Source organism: Pleurodeles waltl, chromosome 7 (assembly GCF_031143425.1).
Source record: "Pleurodeles waltl isolate 20211129_DDA chromosome 7, aPleWal1.hap1.20221129, whole genome shotgun sequence".
NCBI classification, from domain to species: Eukaryota; Metazoa; Chordata; class Amphibia; order Caudata; family Salamandridae; genus Pleurodeles; species Pleurodeles waltl.
Genome location: NC_090446.1, coordinates 105,798,603 through 105,817,941, shown reverse-complemented (window position 1 = coordinate 105,817,941; position 19,339 = coordinate 105,798,603). Strand labels below are relative to the sequence as shown.

The 19,339-nt window shown below is 42.5% G+C and overlaps 1 protein-coding gene across 1 annotated transcript in view; it reads left to right on the top strand.

The window, feature by feature from the left end:
- Positions 1-19,339, top strand: part of NTSR1 (neurotensin receptor 1) — a 639,069-nt gene that overhangs the window by 411,111 nt on the left and 208,619 nt on the right. The window lies entirely within an intron of this gene.

The window sequence follows — 19,339 nt, the reverse complement described above, 5'->3', positions numbered from 1 at the left end:
TGATACAAATGTATGACTGCTTAGTGTGCATTATCGTGTCCCACCAAGTCAAGAAATAACGAATAGAAAAGAGGTCCCATCTGTTAAAAGATAGTCACATGAGCAGCATTTCCCGTCCACTTTTATCATCATTTTCATTCTCCCTTTTATATAACCGCAATAATATGCAAAAATGTTCTCTTTGGGAACAGTGCACATCTTTGATTTAATCAGGAGCTGGCATATAAATCATTTCCATTTTTTTTTAAAAAAAAAAACCCCAAAAAATAGAAATTAAAAATAAAAGCACAGCATTATCAGATTGTTCCCATCACATATTGTGCAGTTTGCAGACATTCCACCACTGCTGTCGCCTGCTTAAGGATCTATGGAACAGTCTCATTTATTCATCATAATGGACTGACTTCTGGCTATTTGTAAATAAAGATAGTTTATGTAATTAACTTTCAAGGGAATTTCAATCCCTCCTTCTCGTCTTCCTAAAACCAATTAAAACCCAATTTCACCTTCTAGGCTATAATTAGGATTTATGAGTTTTAAAGAAGGCAGCCTCTGAGGGATGCATGTCTGGCAAGGATTTGTTAATTTCAAGTATGCGACATTCCATGGGACTAAGGGCCATATGTACGAAAGCTTTTTCCCATAGACACAGAATGGGTAAAATCCTTTGCTACATCTGGCCCTAAATGCCAACCCTGTTTCTGCTTGTGAAAAAAATACTTTTCAGTTTATCTAAGCCAGACATTGAAAAGCTATTTTTGAATTCCACAAGAAGCGGTCCGCACATCCCAAAATCTAATGTGTTGTACTAGTTTGTGATTTTAGTTTCGGTTAATCCAAAAAAATATAGCAAAAACCAAGTATGTTTGGTGTTTTTTAATGGGATGAATATGGCGTTCAACCATTATTTGCACGTTATGTTCCATTTATTGTAAACGAAATGTATTGGTACTTTAGTAACAAAGTACATCCAGACATAGCAGGGCTGTAATGAAAAGTATACATACTCCATGAGTAGGCAGCTCTGAAACTGAAGAGGAAACCATCAAACACACCCTTTCAAATGCCAGTCCCAACCCATGGCAAACAGAATCCTATGCTCACCTGCCAGGAACTGCACAGAAAACCCAACCTGCCCTCTCCACCCCCCAAAGGTAAGTCCACTGGTTGCCTAACAACTACCGTGTAATGATACCAAGAGGTCATGCGGTGTGAGTCTGCCACGGAACACAAAGAGGAGAACACCAGACGGGGAAGCAAAGCCCACTGGCCACTCCTGTAACCTAGTAGCCCCGGGGCCAGGCACCAAACCAGGAGATGAACTCCTTCTGGTGTCCCAGCAACCACTGCACACCAGCATAGTCACCCAGCAAACCTAGTGCTGCTTTCATGCAAAACCTTGCATGAAAGCAGTGCCAGGATTGGTCTGAGCGGGAGTGACTGTCGCTCAGACACAGTCCTGGGGTCTGTGCAGTTTCTCCAACCAGGTTGCCTGGTGCTTGACCTGGAAGAGGCTTTCAAGTCACTAATATGGCCATTTCTACTCCGGGTCCTGACAAGATTGGGACTAGGTCCCTGCTTCATGGACCTGGTTCCCCTACTGTACACCTCACTAACAGCCACAGTGAGAATGGGGGCTCTTATACCTGCCCCTATCATTATTGAGAGGGACAGAAGATAGGGGTGCCCCCTGTCCCCACTTCTCTTTGCTCTGGCCGTGGAACCCCTGGCTATTGCTCTCTGTGCACAGGGACTTGAGTGGAGCATACCCATGAGTGACGGTACGCATGTACTATCCCTTTACGTGGCCGATTTTCTTATTTATCAATGCAACCTTTCTCACTTTACCACATCCATCACTGCCACTGTTACCACCATTGCGGCATTGTCTGGTTAACTTTTCCAAATCCTATATTTTCTCATTTTGGCTACCATGCCTAATCCTGGCCCACTTCCTGCTGCTCCCACCCTGCTCTGGCAACCAGACACCTGCAGATATCTTGGGATCCAGATCTACCATTGAGATAACGATCCACTAGATGGGAACCTACTGCGCACTGTAGCTTCCCTGAAATCCTAAATGGCCTTTTGGGTGAGTCTGCCCCTGTCGGTGACTGGCAGAGTGGCCCTCTTACAGAAATGGTTGCTCTGTCTCACTGGCTCTATTTTTTTAGTGAATCTCCCTTTGTATATTCGAGCCTCCTTCTTTTTTTCTTTTGAGCGCACCATCTGATATTTTCTATGGCACAACTCCCTCTGCAGGGTAGCCACTCACCAAACTATACAGAGCCATGGACCAGGGTGGACTGGCACTCTCTAACTTTGAAATCCACTATTTTGTGGCATAACTGCAGAGAATATCTCTCTGGTTGGCCACTCAAAACCTGTCTGACCTGGCCACATTGTCCCCGCCTTGGGAAGTTCCTGACATACTTCGCTTATTCTATCCGTGACCTCAACATTCCACACTTAAGGCCCCATTACTACTTGTAGCATATCACTGCTTCCACAGGAGCCTTTGTCTCACCAAAATTACAATTCCCTATGCACCAGCCATTGCCCTACTGGGGACGCCATGTGGTGCGTTCGCTGGCAGATTCCCTAAGACATCACACCTCCCCACCAATCACATTACTCCATGACCTTTGGGAGACTGCTAGGGGTACACCGTACAAGGCAAGCAATGGACCAGCTTGCTGGAAGGCCCAACAAAGGTGCCGCGCAGCACCAGATTTCAGCTATTACCCAACATGCCGATTTAACACCTGCTAAGATCAATCAATACTTTCATCGCATGGATGCAGAATGCCCACACTGCCACCTAATAAACACAGACCTGTTACACATGTTATGGTCATGCCCCAACCTAGAGAACTACTGGACCGAGGTCATGCAGCAATTGGTGCATTGTGTAAACCACACAGTCCCATTTTCATTGGAGACTTGTATACTGGGGCTCTTCCATAGAGCCAAAAACAACCGCGTTACCTCAAGATTTCTGGAGTTGGGTTTTCTACTAGCTAAAAGACTCACCGCTCGCAGCTGGAGATTGCCTGACCTGTCATGCTATGAGGCTTGGCTGCAGTCAGTGACAATCTGAGCACAAGCGAAGAGCGTTACCCTTCGCCGAGAAGATGCCCTCGGCCTCCGTAAATACCCAATGGCCACAAGCTGGTACACAATACTGGCTGATTTATATACAACTATAAACAACATGCCTACACATGAGTCTGGACCTCCACTGGGAAACCACAACTCTAGCTTCTACAAATCTAACGCGTGCATCAAATCATAGTCCCACCAACTAGCCGTCAGCTGCCTGACCGTGGCACATGATACAGTGTCTGCCAGGTACCTATCCACTCCTCTACACAGATGTACCAGTATCCTTGACCCCAACTGCAACCAGTGCCCTTTATTTTTCTTTCTGTTTGTGTTTCATCCTCGGTTTAGGTACTTCTATTAATGCTTTATTGAAAATGGTTAAATTGCTCTTAAGGCACACATAAGAATCTGCTGATACCCCTTAGGACTGCAAGCATGTTTATTCTAGAATGGCTTAATTTCTGGAACTCTGTACTAGTACCAACCATTGGCAATTTCAAATGGCATTCCCAATGCATGTGATGGTATCCTGGTCTGATACACCATGTGCATATTGCCTCTATTGATCATTGCCCAATCATGTGTCACCTGTCGTGATACGTATACTATCTTCCAACACCATAAATGTATTTAAATACGTATGCTGTCACTTAATGTATGTCACCGTAAAAACATTGCGGTTAATAAAAAGAAAACAATAAAACAGATTCAAACAAAAAAATAAATAAAGAGCAAATAGTGGACAACATAACAGGCTACAACAGTTCTATAGGCTGCAGACACAAAACTCTCAGAGCAAAAGAAAAGAGCGTCTTAATAGCAGGCAAAATGCACCTGAAGGACAAAAGGCAAAGCACCTCATGAATACAGACTTCATATTCTCAGTCCCAATCGGAGGTGGTGTACCTAGACCAACAGAGGCAGAAGCACATTGGGAGAGACAAGCAAACACCACTTGAGGTAGGCAAGAATCAATGGAGGAAGACGGAGAATAGTCATCAAAGATAAGAAGAAACAGAGGCAGGTAAGAACTTCAAGAGGCCTACAGGACGGTAAAATAAGAGAAAACATTGCATGCAGTTCACTATTAGCATTAAAGCTAAGTGCCTCCAACTCTATAGTTATCTGTCCATCTTTCTACCCCTAGGCAGAGCCGCTGGAATATTCAGCAAGGTCAGGGTCATCATAATGAGAGGACAGCCAGAGCTCCTTGCCCCAGCACCCACACTTACTGTGAGACTCTCATTCATGTCACAAAGGGCCATATGTACGAACACATTTTCCCATAGACACAAAATGGATAAAATCCTTTGATACATCTGGCCCAAAATGTAGTATGTCTCGGTCTAATAGACCTATTGGCTTTGCCACTGCTTTTTGCTGATGCAGTGATTCTGTGCCTTTGGATTGAAATTGTTCTCTCAGCGCTAATGATGCTATTGTTCACTTGTGAGCCTTCTATCTGTTCGAGATTGTAACTAGCAGCCAGAACTATTTCAAGTAATGATATAATTGTTTATTGATCTTCCAGTCCCACTGTCTCATGAAAAAATTACTCTTTCTACTATTCTGTTTTTTTATGGGTTCACAAACAGGCCAAATGCTTCTCTTGGTTCTAGAGTCCCCGGTCATTTTTTACTTTTATCCACCTGCCCAGAAGTTTTTAATCCCTACTTAGTCTATTAACCTATAGGTAAACAGGTAGATAGATAGATAGACAGAGAGATAGGCAGATAGATAGATAGATAGATAGATAGATAGATAGATAGATAGATAGATAGATAGATAGATAGATAGATAGATAGATAGATGTAAAGGAGAGTTATGGTTGGAAATTAAGCCTGAAAAGCCACTGAAAGTTGCTAGTTATGGATAGGATCGTAATCCGTAATTCAAACACCAGCCATACTCACCATAAAACGCATACCAGATGCAATGCTCCTGATATCACTCTAATTAGAAATGAGGTAAGTAACTGCACAGGTGAGGTTACATATCATATTTGAATTATATCTTTGGAAAAGACATCTATTATGTACTATTTTTATTGGTTTTGGTACATACTGTTATTTAATTATGCAGTGTTTTTAGGTGTAGTTAGCTATTGGGATAAATACTTTGAGGTCATAAGCATTGCATTTAGGGTGCAAGTTAATCTTTGAATGTCTGTCTTCTCTTTAACTGTTGGTTTATCAGTGAATTGTAGAAAGAGGGGCTTGGATGTTATACAACAAGTAACCGTTTCCTGTGTCTAAACAACCATGGACAGCCATTCCACGCTGTGTAAGGCCTTTGGCCCTACACTGTGTTTGGACCGCTACATCACTTCACATGAACTCTTCATACACTTCCACGGACAAGCGTGACAGAGGACATGAAAAGGCAAAGGCAGCCCACTGAGCATTCACCATACAGATCTCTAGCATAGGTTTTGTCTCTAGGATTCCTTTGGGATCCGCAAAGAAGTCACCATACACAAGCAACTGCTCAATTATGAAGGCCAACACCTATTTTTACTCATTAGACATTGACTCAGAGCAAGAGAGAAAAAAATACAAATGGGGCTTAGGAAAAAGGGAAAGATTGTAAAACTGTGACAAAGAAAGTAAGCAGGCATGAAAAAGAACCTGTTAGACTAGGATAAAGAGCAGGGAGTGTCTGGTGGTTAACAAAAGAGGCATTAGGTGGAATTAAGGCTATTCAACCTTAGTATGCGGCATCCCTAACATTCAGCAGCATTAGCTGCAGGCTTCTGCACAAATGATTGGGCCACAGCACTTATTATTTTACAAATCAAGCACTGACACATGCCCCTTCTCAGCATCACCTCCACCTATTCTTCAACACATTCTAGGTAGGTGACAATGTCTGTTCCTGTTTTTCAGAATCAACTCATGATAAATGTATTCCCTCTGTTTTCTTTTTGATAGCAACAAAATGGAGAAAACTAATTCTGATCAGTTTTGCTCTTTTAAATATTGAATTAACCTAAATGTATTAAATTAAAATTAATTTTTAAAGATGTATTTAAAAAAATTACCACCTAAAGTGAAATGTTTGTGTTTACTTATTATTTAATAAAACTTACAAAAAGTTGTGTATAAGATTAATTTAATTACTTTTGAAAATAATACTTTTATGTTTATTTTTAGCTTAAAACCGGTTATTAAAATATCTAATATTAAATTATTTTATTCAGACATTTTTAATATTAAATTCGATTTATATATATATATATATTTATTGATATATATATAAAGTCAAAATAAATTAATGTATTTTAACCTTATGTCCTATGCGGTTTTATTTTAAGTGCCTGCCCCCATTGTATTCAAAGGAAATATGTTGCCGTACCAGTAGGTGGCTATGCGTTTTACTGAACTTACTTTAGGTCTCAGCTTACTTCTATGAGCACACTTCCTCACATGCCAGCACTCAGTTTGCCCCAGTGTATCCACTGTACAGGCTGCAGTAAAGGTGAAAACTGAAGACTGTCATGTGAGGCAATGAACTGTATTCCTCCTTTTTGTTTTATAAGTCTCTTTTGAGCTAATGAGCTGACAATCTCTGGTTGAGCATCTGCACTCCGTGAGTGGTACAGAGATCCGATAAGACTGTGGCAGCATTTGCAGCACCCAAAAACAACTTGTTATTGATAGATGCCGGGCCCTTTCAATAATTCTGGGATCCAATGAATCTCTTCTTCTCTGTTCCGAGGGGTGAAGAGTAACAGTTATCAAATTCATTAAACAATTTCTCTACAACCCAAATGTCACATAATAATATTCGGAGTCAGTGAATAGGGTTAAAGGGTTTTACTACAGACTCAAAGTCAACGTTACATAAGTTATTCCCAAAACCATAGTTAAATGTGTAAAACACCAAAGGAGAGTTAAAGTGTTGTACAATGTTAAACCTAGTTAGCATATGCAGAACTAAAACTTCGATAGCCACAATACAAAAGATCAGAAAAGCATATGATTCTTGGTTACTAGGACCAAATTCTCCTGTCTAACCATTTAAACTAAAACCCTAACTATTCTATTATTAAAGGAATAATTGAAAATGGTCTGCAAACAGAACTTCAGTAGAATATTCTGCCAAGAGAGGTGTAATGTCATGAAGCCACATAGAAATTATGAGGTCTGTACGCCATAAGGGTCCATTCAATTTAAAGAATAGGAAAGGGTCTGAATCTCTCACTAACTAAACCTTCCTTAAATCACAGCTTCCCAAGAGGTTGACATCACAGCCAAAGCTTCTTGGTTGAAACCCTAATTAGTTTCCAGAACACTCCTTTCTTCGTCCTTGCATAGTTCATCTCAGGCTTTATCATCTCTCACACACAATAAGCATTTTGTTGACTCTTTCTCCGCTCCTAAACCTGCATCTCGAAAGAAACATTTAAGAAAAACAACTCCACATTCAATGTTAGCTGTAAAAAAAAATTATATGTGTAGGTCTTCATTCCAGCCAAGCTAATAAAATACAAATATATTTTCAGATAAGATGAATTCTAAAACTATATGTAAGAATATACAAAATGATTATGCAAAATTATACTTTTAAAACATTAGTCGTGAATAGGTATTCATAAAACGTTGATTAAATGTTATATGGAGAGATGCACTACACTCATATGCTTTACAGTGCAAAAATGATGTGAATCATATTAAACAGTATACAAAATGTGACCACCAAATTGGGACCACCAGAAGAAGACCACTCTTTTACATTCTTTTCACAGAAACATAGGGGGTTGAGTATGAGTTTGGTGGACAGAAGACGCTGTCCGCCAAACTCCATACTGGGTGGCTGCCGTCGACACCGCAACCTCCCCGCCAGAGCTATTATGATTTTCCTGGTAGATTGGTGGTCGGAAACCCAAGTTTCCTCCCGGTGGCCTATCGGGAAACAGGCTAAGGCATTGTCTCCGGCTCGTAATCGAGCCGGCAGCAATGCTGTCGCCTTCAGGGTGCGATCTTGCTGCCCAGGGGGGCCGCTGCACCTGTTTTCCACCAGACTTTTCATGGCGGTGCTACTTCCATGAAACCGCTGGTGGAGAACGAGGTCGTAATACCCAGGCAGTGCTACTTGCAGTGCTGCCCTGGCTAATTAAGACCTCTGCCACTGTCAGAACGCCAGGATCCAAGATCCAGACAGAGCTGGTAATTCCTTGGTGGTCCAACCACCAGGATTGTAATGTGGAGGATGGACCGCCACATTGGTCGCGGTCCAGACTCTCACCGCAAGTGTGGCAGTCTATAGACCATCATACTCGTAATGAGCCTCATAGTGACACAGCCAAGCTACGCTCTTTCATTACTATATAGTGATGAAAGACAATTATCCTAAATCACATGTCTAGAGATAAACAGACTGTCTCTGCAGTAAGTGTGATCATGCACTACACTTACCATACCACATTAGGGTGAACTGAGTGCTGGTATGTGAGGAAGTGAACTCCCTTCCTGTCTTTGATTGATTTTTGTACTGCTAAATCTCCATCAAATTAGCAGAATATAACACATACAATGAAATAGTGACTGGGACCGCTCAATAACCGAGTTCTAGATCAAAAATGAATGTAAAAGATTTATTACAGGAAGTCTCATTAGGCATTACAGAAAATTAGTAGAAAATGTCATAAAGACTCTGGTAACAGAAATATGTCTTAGGAAAAGCTATTCCCTAAGTTTAGAAGTCATGCCCATCAAGAGTTCTGATAGCATTCTATGTAAGTAAATTTCTCAATAAAATCGTAAAGTTTCAAGAGTAAAATGAGATTCGCTTCTGATGCTTCAAAATCAGGATGTTTTGTTCCCAAATTACTGCAGATTCCGCATGGTATGATCATGGTTAGTTCATTTTGAGTCAATTCAGAATAAACCGCATCACAGCAATAATCTTAATGCTAACCCACTTCTTAAGGTAAGGTAACTCTCCCCTCACTCCTTCAGCAATGGTAGTCTGGAGATGAGTAGTACAATGTGAATCATTTTCTAGGCAAACTCATTTACAAATCACGTCTTTAGCAGGCCCACATCAGAACTTCCAGCAGAAGTCCTTCAAAAAGGTCAATGGGGAAAAAGAAGAAAGTTTCATTCACAATCCAGTCTTTCTAACCGAGCATCATTCTCATCATACGTGCCATGGTCCACAGAAACTGTAAGGAGAGAAGGTTTGCAGCCTTTTGGGAGGGAGAATGAGCAGAGTAAATAAGACAGGCAGAAACCAGCATCCATTTTTAATAAAATGGTGTCTCACTCAAAAACATAGAATGACTAAATTAGGGATTAAAACAATTCTGAAACAAATTTCTTTGTCGTTTAAAGTGCAATATCATCAGTTTACCTGTTAAAACAATATGCAATATAACAAGTTAATATTCAGAGAAATAATTTCTTGCTCAAAGTATTGCACATTAAAAAAAAACTTTCACAGAGTTTAAACTTTCACAGGGGTATGACCAAAACACAATACCCCATTAGCCAGTCCTCCCTCTGGTGGTTTACAACCACTTCCAAAAACATACAAATGATTAGTATGCAAAAAATTACTGATTTATATAAATTCAGCTTGGGAAAAGAACAACCAAGACTACTTATGTCCTGGAAGTACAGTCTTGTCCTCTATTGAAAATATGATTTTCAAAATGAAGGGGTTGCAGTTGAAGAAATAATCTCCTTACTGTCTCAGAAATTAAAATGCTTTTCATCCTTCCGAGGCTTTTGAAAATGAAGCGAAAGTTTCAAGAAGTACGCTTGAAAATCAGTAATGTTCTTCAGTGCAATTATTTATTCTGGCAAAATCTGAATAAATTCACATTTATTTCTCCTGCAATATCAGTGCATTAAAATGTAGTTTAACATCTCCGTATATATTACAGTTGCAAGTTCGTTTTTATTTAATAAGAAAGCCAGCATTAGCCGAGTCGGATTTTATGGGGCAGAGCAGGATGACTAGTGAACACAGAGTAAACAAGTACTGGCAAAGTATGGGCTTGGTAAGCAAGCGTGATGGTTAATATTCTGTATTTCTTGTTGCAAGCATATGCTACAAAAATAATTGAAAAGAACGAAAAAAAGAAAACCTGTGGCTACCATAAATTTAGATTAAAGAAAAGTAACCATCACATATAATTTGCTGACTGTCAGGCAGATGTACTAAGAATGGTTACAGAAACTCTTTTTAGTTTGGTGTTCATCAGAGAAAAATATGATTCTCATTGGTACAAATAAAGGCTTTGATTGTTGTAATATAAACATTTTGTTAAACACCCAAGGATGACAAAAAAGTAAAGGGTTGAGAATGGAATGAAAAAGGCATTGACAAGGCAGGGTGTTTGACTACCAGCGTTGCACTAAAGTGCACTTCCTTTTAGGCAAATGTGCACGCGATCAAGAAAATGCCATCAATCAATCAGTGCACGCGAGCCAATGGTTGAAATGGAGCAACCAGTTGTAACATGCTGTATGATGTGATGGGTAGAAGCAAACTGTGAATGCCAGTGCAACAAACTAATAGATTAAAAGGGCTGATTCAAAACCCTTCCTTGTACGTGTGACTCTATATATTGTTTATTCCTGCATATTGTAATTACACAAGTCTGCAGTGGTGTAATGAAACTTGAGGGGGATCCCCTGCAAACTACCTTGAGGGCCCCCCCCCAGTGGTTGCTGGGTTATGTTTATGGCAGGGAGCCACCAATCCTGACACTGCTTTCATGTTGGTTACAAGCATAAAAGCAGCATCAGGACTGGTTAGTGTTGTTTCCTGGTCCCGGGCATTTGAGCTTCCAGGAGCAGGAGGACGCGTGTGGAAGATGCATGCAGGTAAGTTACTTTTTTTTATTTTTATTTTTTATTATTATTATTGTGCCCGCCCCCCTGCTGTAAACATAAGTCAGCCACCACTGGGCACAGTGTCACTCATTTGGGGGTAGATGCTAAACTGCGCAGTACCAATTCACTTACTGTGTGTGCCTCATTCCTGAAGCCTTTATTCATTACCGTCTATAGTGCCGGTAAGCATAAGTGCACCTGTACAGTGGAAAGTGTCAAGCAGCTGGGGGACCTAGGGAAGGATTACCAAAAGATTCTTCTGCTTAGAGTCATCAATAGAAAAGTGAGGTTTCATGGAAAAGTGAGGTTTCAGATGAGCAAATGCACATAACCGCATCTTCTGCTCCTGCCCTGTTTCTGCTGTGATGACCACTGTGCACAGATAAAAAAAAAAGAGTGACTGAATGAAAAGAGACAACAGGTGAACACAGGGGCTAAACTAAAAAGAGACAGTACAGTGGGGAATTCAAAGATTTGGGGAACGCAGCAGGAGAAAGAGATAGGGTGGGAAAGAGACGAAGAAGTGCTTTGCTCGCTGTGCCACTGGATTCAAGGTAGCCTGGCTGATGAAGGGTGATACTCTGAAACCGGTCCCAGGATGCTTGAATCCTGTCCAGGGAGGTCCTGGCTTGGCAGTTCGGGCTGGACTGTTCCCATGGGGAGCAGGGTCAAGACTGATTTGCATATGGCTGGGTCCAAACTGGGGTGACGTGGCAAGCAAAATAACGATGGATTAAACCCAGATCTGTGACTGGGGGTGAGTGTTTGAAAAGTTTCAACACTCTTTTGTGATGTTTTGCATTGTGCGCCCTAAGTGGCAGGGGTATGCCCAGAAGTGGGTCCCTTGGTCACTGCACCACTGGATTCAAGCTAGTCTGGCTGATGAAGGGTGATACCCTGAAAACGGTCCCAGGATGCTTGTATCCTGTCCAGGAAGGACCTGGCCTAGCAGTTTGGGCTGGACTGTTCCCAAGGGGAGCAGGGACAAGACTGATTTGCATATGGCTGGGTCCAAACTGGGGTGGCGTAATGCAGAAAATGTAGGGTGCACTAGGGCAAATGAGTTGAGGGAAGGGAAAGTGTCACAAAAATGTAAATAAATAACTAACAACGCAAAGGTCGGGACGGAAAATGAGAGAAGAGGAACATGGACCATAAAAGAGGAAAAAAAAACATCCCAGAACAAAGGGCCTGATTATGAGTTTGTCGGTCCCCGGACCGCCAAACTCACAGTGGCTGCTGGACCACCCCACTACTGGCAGTCTGACCGCCAGATTATGATCCTGGAGATCAGACCGCCAGGAGACTACCACCTCCGGCTGGATCAGAGAGCCTGACGGGTTGGCAGTGGTCGAAGTTGTGGTCAGCCACGGCGGTGCCGAGCTCGGTACATATGTGTTGATAATGACTTCACTATCCACCAGCCTTTTCACAGTAGGGTCCCCACCAAGAAAAGGCTGGTGGAATGGCAGTGCTGGGACCACAGGGGGGCCCTTGCACTGCCCATAGCCATGTTGTGGGTAGTGCAGGGGCATCCCTTCCAGCACCTTCGGTATGAGCACTGTCTGCTGTGCTTACTGTGCATTCCGAGGGTGCTTTTGTGCAACGGCATAGGCCTCGATTCCTGAGGGAGCATAGGCCAATGCCGCTGCACTGTTTCCATCAGGCTGACCGGCGGAAGTGCCTTAATACGATGTTTTCACTAGTCAGCCTGGTGGAAACTTCGTAGTATGATGGGGGTGAGGCCGCCTCCTTGATAGTAACCTAAACCTCGCCGTATAGGCGGTCTCAGCGCCATCGTAATCATCCTCTAAGAGTGGTATCATGGCTGTACTGCCTCCAGCACGCTGGTCACATCAGGAACACAGAGAGTTGGACCCTTGATGAGCAGAAAAATGAGTTCCGCCAATGTAATCCACTAGGATTTTTCACTTTATACTACCTGTTTTTTGGACCTTTATTGTGGATGAGTCTCACAACTAGAAACTAACTCATAATAAATTCATGATAGTTGGACTGAGCATGTTTACCACCAGTGTCTGTCTTTTAATTTAAGACATATGCGGTGCAAATACCATAAGGGCTGGTTACACATGAACACATGTGCTCACACGTGTGCACATATTTGCAGGCTGTACATGTGAGAGAACTGTTGTACGCAGCCTGATATTTGTGCACAGGTAACCTGTCGGAGAAGGGATTGAAGTTAAAAGTAATACGATAGCTGTAGTATCTTCAACATGGTGGCCATAGCAGAAAAAGGGGGAAATGGGCCATCTGCGTGCAGAGAATGTGGGGTAAGTGTGGGTGATCGGGGACAGCATCAACCTGGTGCTACACAAGCAAAGCTGGACTGGGCTCTTCTTAGCTACTAGTATTTTATTTTCTTTTTAATATCAAATTACATTCTCAGTAAAGAAGGCAAGACAATAAATTCTCATTTGACCAATGTTTGCATTGTGGTGTTAAGGGATACGATTGCTCTTTAAAGAAAGCCCACATATAAGTATGGATGATCTATAGATAGAATTTAAAGAGAAGAAGTAGCTGACCTAATAGCAAGTGTGGGATGTTACAGGAAGCGGGAAGTCAGCATGGTGTCCCTAAGGCACACACCTCACCGAACCCTCTGATTCTGGAAGTACGTGAAAACATCAAGATGGCCTCCGTGGGAGCTTGGCAATGGCTAAGACCTTCCTGCTGCTACAGAATTCTTTTCATTATATTCTATCAGTTGTTTTTGCTTCTCTTGCTGAGATCTAGATAAGTAGTTATCTAAATGCAACGAGGTCCACAGCATGAAAGGTGTCGCTCATACTGAGGAGAGCAGAGGCATTTTTCTCAGTTGGGTCTTTCGTTGTTCGTGTGTTTATATTGGACTTTGGTGTCTGCAGTTGAGCAAGAGTAGAATGTATTTTCTCCTGCATGTTTGTGGTTGGTCTTTTTCATTTTGAACTTCAACACCAGTACACATCTTTTCGAAATCTTGACAGCTACTGTCTTAGTCTGGTATAACATTTCCTCACTCTCAGTACAAATTAGCTCCAAAGCTTAAGCATGCTTTGAAGGCATTTGTTAGACTCTTTAAATTCCATATTATCTCACCCATCACTCATCATGTTTCCCTCTAATTAGGAAATTACTGCTGTGATAGTTCTAGTTTAGTCCTCGCATTGTAATTACAAAACGTAAGACACATTCACACAACTTAGCAGCACAAAGCAAAACCCCTGGATCTTGATTGTGCATTTCAAAAAACAATACAAGATGACAAATTATTGTTATCATTATTTTGTATGATTAGACAATTAAAACATTGTTTTGCTCACTGTAGTGGTGTTTAAACTGGTCATCTTAAATTTATTACACAGTTAAATATTCCAAATTAACTTACACATTATTCTATAATTATTTCCCCTGGTTGAGGAATGAAAACTTTATCATCTTCACATTGGCTTACTATAGGTAAATTATCTCTTATTAATTACAAAATGCAAGATAAAATGACACAACATGCAACTAGCTACTCGAGTCTCGCCATTTGATTGGTCATGATAAATAATAAACAATACATGAAAATAATGTTAACTCCTTGGGTGCCATGGACGTAACAATCACATCCTCGGCAGCACCACTCGGGTGCCCAGGACGTAATCGTTACATCCTGTACCCAGCCCCCACCCCTGGGTAGGGATGGAAGGCGAATCACTTCCCCTTACACCCCGCCCCCCACCAGTGACGTCTGATGACGTCAGCACGCGATCGCGCACTGACCTCATCAGAGGCCGCCCCCCATCGTGCTGTTGTTTACAATAAAGGGGAGCGACCCCTTTGGCATTGGTCGCTCCCCTGGGGGGCAAATATTTACTAGGCCTTTTCTGCCCCCCATGGGGGCAGATCAGCCTATTTTAATTAGGCCGATCTGCCAATGGGGGGGTCAGAACCCACTAGACACGAGGGAGAATTTATTGTTTTTTAGTTTTTTACATGTGGGGAGCAACCCGTTAGGCAAGGGTCGCTCCCCTGGGGGCAAATTGTTTTTAGACCATTTCTGCCCCCCTCGGGGGCAGATCGACATATTTTTCTTAGGCCAATCTGCCCCCAAGGGGGGACAGAAACCACTAGACATCAGGGATTTTTTTAATGTCAGTTTCATGCAAGGGGAACGACCCCTTAGACAAGGGTTGCTCCCCTGGGGGGGGCAAATTTATTTTAGGCCATTTCTGCCCCCCTTGGGGACAGATCAGCCTATTTTAATTAAGCCGATCTGCCCCCAAGGGGGGCAGAAACCACTGGGCACCAGGGATTTTTGTTTTACAGATGGGGAGCGGCTCCTTAGGCAAGGGTCGCTCCCCTGGGGGGACACATTTATTTTAGGCCATTCATGCCCCCGTTGGGGGCAGAGTGGACTATTTCTATTAGGCCAATCTGCCCCCAAGGGTGGCAGAAACCACTTAGGCACCACGGATCATTGTGTGCGTGTGTCTGTGTGTGTCTGTGTTTTGTCTTTTGGGGGGCAGCCCCTTGGGCAGGAGTCGCTCACTATCAGGGCACATTACTGTTGGCCATTTCTGCCCCCCTTGGGGGCAAATCAGCCTATTTTTGTAAAGCCCATCTGCCCCCAAGGGGAGCAGAAATCCCAGCAGGAACCAAGGAATATTCTTTAAAAAAAAGAGGGTGGGGTATGGCCAAACCCCAACCCGAACCCCAACCCCAAATAAATGGGGACACAGTTGGCAATTATCCCCGATCCACTCCCAAGGGGGCAGAAAGCCTACCAGATGCCAGGGAATTAAAAAAAACAAAATAGTGGGCTAGTGGCTACCAACAAGTGTGGGCATGGTTATGCCCCTACCTCAACTGAAGGGGGTTACAGTCTTTAAGCTCTTCCCCCGCACACTAAAAGATCTTATCCCAAGGGCAAGCAAGAGGACATTTGATTATTTTGGGTTTCGGTTTTACATTTGTTCCATGAGAGCTTAGCTAACTCAAAATCATCCCACTTGGAATGGTGAGGGCTGTACGTTTTGGACTTTGGGGCGCTACCATGAAGAAAAATCTACGAGGCATAGACACATCTAAAAGCTAAACATCTGGGTGAGTCCTGGGTGGTGTGCTTCACATGAACCCCACTCCATTTTCTTACTCACAATGCCGTGCAAACCTCCAACTTTGCTTGAAATGACACATCTTTCCCACATTTTGTAATGGAACATTCCGGAATCTGCAGAAAATCACAAAATTCCTACCACCCAGGAGTGTTGCATCTATACCTATGAAACCTTTGCGCCCCACTTGTCAGCCTAAAAACGTTTTTTTCCAAACTGCCCTTTTGGATCCGCTTTTGTTCCCCCTCACTTTCGACATGTTTTTGGCTCTTCCCCGTCACAGGCCCTTGGCCCACCTACACACATAAGGTATCATTTTTATTAGGAGACTGAGGGAAATATTGGGAGGTAGGAAATTTGTGCTGGTGCAGAAATCCAACAGAGAAATGTGGGGAAAATGATTTTCTTAGCTAAATTTGAGGTTTGCTGAGGATTATGGCTTAGAAAACACTGGGGGATCACGCAAGTCACACCTCCCTGGACTCTCTTGGGTGTCTAGTTTTCATAAATTTCTGGGTTTGGTTGCTTTCCCTTGATGGCTGCGGAGCCCAGGACCAAAAATGCAGGTGCCCCTCACCCCGCAAAAACAGGTAGTTTTGTATTCGATAATTTTGATGTGTCCACGTAGTGTTTTGGGCCATTTACTGTCAGGGGCATTAGGCCTACCCACAGAAGTGAGGTACCATTTTTATCAGGAGACCTGGGGGAATGCTGGGTGGAAGGACGTTTGTGGCTCCCCTCAGATTCCAGAACTTTGCAGCACCGAAATGTGTGGAAAAAGTGTTTTTTGCCAACTTTTGAGGTTTGCTAAATATTCTGGGTCATAGAACCTGGTGAGAGCGCCACAAGTTACCCTATCCTGGGTTCCCATAGGTGTCTAGTTTTCAGAAATGTCCAGGATTGCTAGGTTTTCCTAGGTGTCGGATGAGCTAGAGGCCAAAATCCACAGCTAGTCATTTTGCAAAAAACAGGTCAGTTTTCTTTGGGAAAATATGATGTGTCCATGTGTTGTTTTGGGGCATTTCCAGGACGGGCACTAGGCCTACCCACACAAGTGAGGTATCATTTTTATCGGGAGACTTGGGGGAATGCTGGGTGGAAGGAAATGTGTGGCTCCTCTCAGATTCCAGAACTTTCTAACACCGAAACGTGAGGAAAAAGTGTTTTATTTTTAAGGTTTCCTTAATACCTATTTTTTACTCTTTATATTTCACCAAATGAATTGCTGTATCCCCGTATACAATGAAAACCCAATGCAAGGTGCAGCTCCTATATTGGCTCTGGGTACCTAGAGGTCTTGATGAACCTACCATCCTTACCTACCTATCCCCACAACCAGAAGAGTCCAGCAAACGTAAGTGTACATTGCTTTCAAAAATCTGCCTTGGATGGAAAAAGTTATAGAGTAAAACGTGAAGAGAAATGGCTCTTTTTTACCTCAATTTCAATATTTTTTTATTTTAGCTGATACTTTCTGTAGGAAAACCTTGAAGGATCTACACAAATGACCACTTGCTGAATTCAGAATGTTGTCTACTTTTTAGAAATGAGCTGTCCAGGATTTTGCATTGGTTTCACACCCATTTTGTCACTAACTGGAAGGAGGCTAAAAGCACAAAAATAGTAAAAATGTGGTATGTCCCAGTAAAATGCCAAAAATGTGTTAAAAATGTAGTTTTCTGATTCAAGGCTGCCTGTTCCTGAAAGCTGGAAAGATGGTGATTTTAGCACCGCTAACCCTTTGTTGATGCCACTTTTAGGGGAAAAAACACAAGCCTTCTTCTGCAGCCCTTTTTCCCATTTTTTTTAAAAAACAACATTTTCGCTGTATTTTGGCTATTTACTTGGTCTCCTCCAGGGGAACCCACAAACTCTGGATACCTCTAGAATCCCTAGGATGTTGGAAATGAAAGGGAGCAAATTTGGCATGGGTAGCTCATGTTGACAAAAAGCCATGAGGGCCTAAGCGCGAACTTCCCCAAATAGTAAAAAAAAGGCAAAAATTTGGCATGTGGACAAAAAGTTATGAGGGCCTAAGCAGGAACTGCCCCAAATAGCCAAAAAAAGGCCGGCACCTGAGGGGAAAGGGCCAGGCAGCAAAGGGGTTAACAATTCCTTCATCATTATGTGGTGCAATTTGGAAATTTACAGACTGTTAGATATGGCCCCCACTATAGTGAACACCATATTCTAAAACTGGTTAGCCACTGGTATGATGTAGCAGACACCTCAAACAGACCTTTGAGGTTCTGAGTAACCTCATAGACAACTTGAGTTTCACTCCTGTTGTTAGTTTGATATCACTCAAAACCCTGTTGAAAAACATTCTCACTATTCACTGATACTCATCAATCATTTCTGGCTCTGGATGACTTGTAATCTACACAAGAAAATTAGACAATACAAATAAGGAAGAGTCAGCACTGTGGAAATGTCCCTAATCCCAGAACCCTAAAGTCAGTGAATGTTTTGTAGTCATTGTGGGATCACAATGCTTCTGAGCTTCACCAAAATTTGGGAATCAATTAACCAAATTGAAAGGTATGGCTCACACACACTGTGAGTGTCATGCTTCATCATTGGCCCCCCTTGCTCGCCAAATAAATCTCTAATGGCAGGCAGGATTTCTGTGAGCTCAAAGGAAGCACTTGTGGATGAGGGGTGGAGTATGGGATCCAAGAAGGGTAGAAACTAAATACCTTGATGACCTTCTGGTGGGGAACTGTCTTTATTCTATGTAAAAAGTGACAGGCTGATCAAAAACTGGAGTTATGCCTAGGATTGATAATAGCTCCTGCATATAGATGGGGGTGTATGAGGACATAACTTTTCATTTCAGGGACTTTAAGGTGGCCAGCATCATTGAACTTTCCCTGGTGCTGACCTTTGCTTTCTTGTACTGTCTCATTTTCTTGTTGTGGTGTGTATTGTCATTAGGGGTGGGCGGAACTAGTGGAGTTTTACTCTGTGGAGTTCTGCTGAGTTTAAAAAAAACTTTGGATTTTGTGGAGTTCCGCCCAGCCGATTTTCAACAAATAAATCAAAGCCAATCTTATCCACATAGTTTCCTTTCTTCTTTATGTGCTTTAATTATTCATATGTTTGCATGTGCAGGCTCTAGCAGGCACCATTTTTATTTTTTGAATGACAGATGCCCCTTTTGAGTGTGTGCTGTGGCATTAAAGTGGTCTTCTGTGGGACCAGTGCTTCTGTGGGACCTTGTGTAAGGCGATCTGTTATGGAAAGGGGTTTAATGCTACATAAGTGTGGAGCTGGGCGCAG